Source organism: Dipteris shenzhenensis, chromosome 28 (assembly GCF_047967505.1).
Source record: "Dipteris shenzhenensis isolate YYH24624 ecotype China chromosome 28, Dip_SZ_1.0, whole genome shotgun sequence".
Taxonomy (NCBI): domain Eukaryota; kingdom Viridiplantae; phylum Streptophyta; class Polypodiopsida; order Gleicheniales; family Dipteridaceae; genus Dipteris; species Dipteris shenzhenensis.
This window is the reverse complement of record NC_141623.1, coordinates 23,002,988-23,008,386: the sequence shown is the minus strand read 5'-3', so window position 1 is coordinate 23,008,386 and position 5,399 is coordinate 23,002,988. Positions and strand designations below refer to the sequence as shown.

At 41.1% G+C, this 5,399-nt stretch overlaps 1 pseudogene across 1 annotated transcript; it reads left to right on the top strand.

Moving 5' to 3' along the window:
* The first annotated feature begins 3,272 nt into the window (after positions 1-3,272).
* On the top strand, positions 3,273-4,948 carry LOC147883338 (cytochrome P450 71AU50 pseudogene; annotated as a pseudogene). Its single transcript, XR_015543778.1, has 2 exons — positions 3,273-4,204; positions 4,282-4,948. The product of XR_015543778.1 is annotated as a cytochrome P450 71AU50 pseudogene (transcript).
* Positions 4,949-5,399: the final 451 nt, after the last annotated feature.

The following is a 5,399-nucleotide window of genomic DNA, read 5'->3' as shown; positions in this document are numbered from 1 at the left end:
TATGAAGATGTTTATGTAGACCACTTTGTAAGAGATTTTTGTGAAGTTATGAAGATGTTTATGTAGACCACCTTTGTAAGAGATTTGGTTATGCATTGATGTTCTTAGTACTTAATCATTAAATCTTTTGTTTTGAGTTGGCAAATCTAGTTCAAAAAACAACATTACTAGTATATTCAAAATTTTTGGACTGTTTTTTAGTCCATTTCTCAAATTGGACTTTACACAAGTCCAAAAATTTTGAATAGTATGTTTCATATACTTTTCCTTGAAGGTGTAAGAAAACAATACAACGTATGTGCTCAACAGATAACAAGATCTCGTATGCAAGAGAGAAAAGCAGATAGTATGGAGAATAAAAAATTTGATTATTGTAAAACTAATACAATAGATGGCACTGCCTCCCAGCCGTGCGCTCCTGTGTGAGAAGCTTCGATGGCATGCTAAAAATAATAGAGGACGGAGGCTGGATGCTAAGGAATCAGGGTTGCTGTAGCCAGTGATAAATATGGGCTTCACGGGCTTGCTCTTGTATAGCCACCAGTCATAGTCAGTTAGACTCAATTGGGAGACTGACCCAGTCGACCTAAAACGGCCGACTAGAGGTCGGTCCCGAAATAGGCCACCGACCACACGATAGAACCATGGTGCAGAATAGAGCAACTAACCTATGGTCTCCGTTTCCATCCGGGATCATCTGGGGCTCCAAATGGGCCCCGCAACTCGAGAGTGGGCTGCCCCAGGAAATGCTCCATCTACCCTCAGTGCGGTCAGTCATGGCATGCCTTACAACACTTGCATGTAGCCTAGTTGGCAGTGTGCCAACTTTTTCTGAAGCCGTCTAGCCACTAGGTGACACATGGCCCCCATCTAGTGTCCAAACCAAGACCTACCGGATAACCGAGCTACTCAAATGCCTTCTCCTCATATGGGGGGCTTATAAGTAAAGTTAGCTGGTTCCCACGTAGTTACATGAGAGTGGAGCATTGATATCTAACAGAAGGCACTATCATCCTTATCTTGAAAATTAAACTTCATCCATAGCTCTATCTCTTTCTCCTTTTACTTGGTAATATAAGAGACCTTTTCAACCAAATTAATCACCATCTTCTTTATTTATTATTTATGAAGAGCCATGTATCAAAATAATAACAGAAGATATAGAGATGGGCATCGGTCAATGTGAGGACACGCAAAAGAAGAAGGTCCAAAGGAAGAGGACCAAAAACAAGTTTAAAGAGTTATAAAGATGGGCTAGAGGATAGGAGTAGCAAAAAAGAAGATGCCAATTGGTTTGAAGAAAAAATGTAGAGAAATCTTGAACAACACAAGGGAGATGGTGCAAATAAGAGGTCCATGGCTTAAAACAAGGAGAAAAGGATAGTGATGATTAGTTTAGCAGAGAATGCTAGAAAAATCAATAATAATGAACACAACTATTTCCATTTTTACCTCTTTTTTCTTGTTTTCCATCATGGGCCACTTCATTTGCACCTTCCTCCTCCTTTGTTAATTCACAATCACTCTACACTTTTTACCAAAATATCTACCATCTGTTTATTATTTTCCTAATCTCCAATCCATGTCTATTTCCATGTCAATTATTGTCATCATAATGTAGCTAAAACTATGAGCTTTCTACTATATACTTCTTTTCTTTTAAGGATAAATAGCAAAAGAAATGGACTTGTTTTTACTAAATTGAGTAATAAGCATTATATTTTAATTATATGAGCACTCAAATGATATTTTTATAAGTCCTTGGATCTATGGAGTGTGTTTCCTTAAGTATTGCATATATAATATCATTCCAATAATAGGTGATTAAGTAGGCTAATAATGATGTAAAATAATTAGATAGTCTAAATTATTGGTTATTGAGAAAGAAAGGGGAACATTTTTCCTTTGAAAAAGAAGTTTGGTCTTACAGTTAAACCTTCTAGTTAGTAAGGCAATTTATAAACCCAGCCTTTAAAAGAAAACAAGGTCGGATAGCTGTTTAGAAATGAGGGATTCTTACATTCATTAGCATATTCATCTACCTTCTTACTCTCATGGTGATTGACCTCATTTTGTCTTTTCCTCCTCATTTTTCCTGTTGACACCATTACTTACTCAAGATTTTATGACAAAATGACTCTTATGCACTAAACATGTATTGAAGGACAAGTCAAATTAGAAAGTACAATTGTATTTTGGAGGACTATCATGGTAATTTAGCTTCTTGCAATCTCTTGCAATATTATTAACTCCTTTTATTATCACATGTATTCACTAAAAATAAGCTTTTGAAATTTTCTTGATTTTTAACTTGAGAGGTGGGGGTTTTTTATTTAAAAATTTTTTGTCTTAAAAAGTATTTATGAATTCCGTTTTGCCTCCATGCTTCATTCATCACTCTTGTGGCAATCATCCTCCTTACCACACACATTGCTCTTCTTTGGATAATGATATTTGATATTGCTTTCAATTTTATTTGGGTGCTCTCCTTATCCCACACATTGCTTTCAAGTTAGATTAGGACATAATTAGGAAAGCCAGACATCAAAGTTGCGTTCAAAGGATCACTCTTGTGGCGATCACTCTTGTGGCAATCCTGCTCCTTACCACACACGTTGCTCTTCTTTGGATAATAATATTTGATATTGCTTTCAATTCAATTTTATTTGGGTGCTCTCCTTATCCCACACATTGCTTTCAAGTTAGATTAGGACATAATTAGGAAAGCCAGACATCAAAGTTGCGTTCAAAGGATCACTCTTGTGGCGATCACTCTTGTGGCAATCCTGCTCCTTACCACACACGTTGCTCTTCTTTGGATAATAATATTTGATATTGCTTTCAATTTTGGGGAACTTATTTGGGTGCTCTCCTTACCACACACATTGCTTTCAAGTTAGATTAGGACATAATTAGAAAAGCGAGACATCAAAGTTGCGTTCAAAGGATCACTCTTGTGGCGATCACTCTTGTGGCAATCCTGCTCCTTACCACACACGTTGCTCTTCTTTGGATAATAATATTTGATATTGCTTTCAATTTTGGGGAACTTATTTGGGTGCTCTCCTTACCACACACATTGCTTTCAAGTTAGATTAGGAACACACATTGCTTTCAAGTTAGATTAGGACATAATTAGAAAAGCGAGACATCAAAGTTGCGTTCAAAGGATCACTTATTTCAAACTCTTTTTTTAGGGACTTTGGTAGGACAAATTGAACTAGACTCTACACCACGTCCTTAAAGCTCGCCTCCAAGCTCCATTACTCTAAGCCCGCTTCCATTTATCACTCTCATGGCGATCCTCCTCCTTCCATCTTGGCTCCCTCTTCATTTTGCCCTCCCCTTTGCAATTCTTCTCCTCTGGCTTGCCTTCCGGGCTTTCCTTTCCCACAAACAGCGTCGCCTGCGCTTGCCTCCAGGACCTCCCTCATGGCCCTTTGTCGGGAACTTGCATCTGCTTGGCAAATTTCCCCACCGTGATTTGCTGCAGCTGTCCAAGCTCTATGGTCCTATTATGCATCTCCGCCTCGGTTCCGTCATTACCGTTGTTGCTTCCTCCGCTGATATGGCTAGCGAGTTCCTCAAGACCCACGACCATGTATTTGCTTCACGGCCCAAGCAGGCTTTCAGTGCACTGTTTGTGTACGGAGGTCGGGACATTGCGTTTGCTCCCTATGGCCCTGAATGGCGAAACCTGCGTAGGTTCTGTATTCTTGAACTTTTTAGTCCCAACAGAATAAAAAATCTGAGCCCCATCCGAGAAAGTGAGACCGTATTAATGCTCTCTTCCATCCTAGAACAGTCTGAGCAGGGAAAGCCGGTGGACATAAGTGAAATGGTATCAACATTGTCAACGAACGCCATGACACTGATGGCATTCAGTGGAAGGTATTTCAAATCGGGATCCCTGGACGCTAAAGAGATTAGGTTTTTACTTCGCCAAAGTTCAGCCTTGGCTGGAGCCTTCAACCTCGGGGACTACATCCCATACGTCAGTTGGCTGGATTTACAAGGTTATGAACGAAGGATGAGATCGGTTTCCAGAAGACTAGATGCTTTTCTCCAGAAGATTATTCAAGAGCACCGTAAGAAACGAGCTGAAAACTCTACAGATGCAGTGGACTTTTTGGACGTGCTATTAGAGTGTCAAAGGAATAACTTTGAAGAAATCGATGATAATACAATCAAGGCAATCATGATGGTAAAGTGTACGAAATCTTCTACACGAATCTACGGCTAGCTAACAAGGAAGCTCAATCCTCTTGGCTAATTGTGCAGGACATGGTCGCAGCTGGAACTGATACATCGGCCGCTACCATTGAGTGGGCAATGACCGAGCTAATGCGAAATCCATCTCTCTTGGAGAAAGAAAAGGCAGAGCTAGATGCAGTAGTCGGTCAAGGTAGACGTGTGAATGAATCTGACATCTCACAGCTGGAGTTTCTTCAAGCTATTGTGAAAGAAACGCTGCGGCTACACACAGTCGTACCACTGCTGTTACCCCACGAATCCACAGAACCTTGCTATGTTGCAGGTTACCATCTACCCAAGAATACGCGCTTGCTAGTGAATGCGTGGGCCATAGCAAGGGATCCCAATCTGTGGGAAGCGCCACTGGAGTTCAACCCAGAGAGATTCATGATCGGCTCCTGCAGCGAAGTGGGGATGCGCGGCCTTCATTTTCAGCTAATTCCATTTGGATCCGGAAGGAGGAGTTGCCCTGCCTATGCACTAGGCTTAACTATGGTGCACACAACACTCGCAAGGCTGATTCAATGCTTCGATTGGGCATTGCCAGGATCAGCCGACCACCCTGAGAAAGTGAATATGGCGGAAGAATTCGGGCTGGTGCTCAGCAAAGCAGTGCCATTGAAGCTCTTGGCCACCCCACGATTGCCCAGACATGTTATCACTGCTGCAAATCAATCGAGCCTAGACTAGGAGAAGGTGAGAGACTACTAGGAGAAAGCGATGCTATGCTGTGCGCAAGTGATGTTCCATACACAAACATACGTAATGTTACAACTCCAAGTGATTCTCTATCGAATGTGAATCCATCTCTATTAAATACAGAATGCATTGTATGGTGAAAACTACATAACTCTCCATGAAAACGTGTTTTAATATTTGTTTGCTTTTCCTCCTCCTCTCTGAATAGAATAGCGGACCTGGGATAAATATCGAGGCGTATTTTTGTCGTTTTCTGTGTGCGGGACCCGTGCTACTGGCGCCGGGAAACAACAAATATACTCACATCAAAAGATTGTAAGCCGCGATGTATGAACTCGCGACCTGTAAGCCTCTACCACTGCACTACTGCACGCTTGCATGCAAGAGATGACTAGTGCACGCTTGCATGCAAGAGATGATAGTCAGATGTTTATAAACATTTCTAT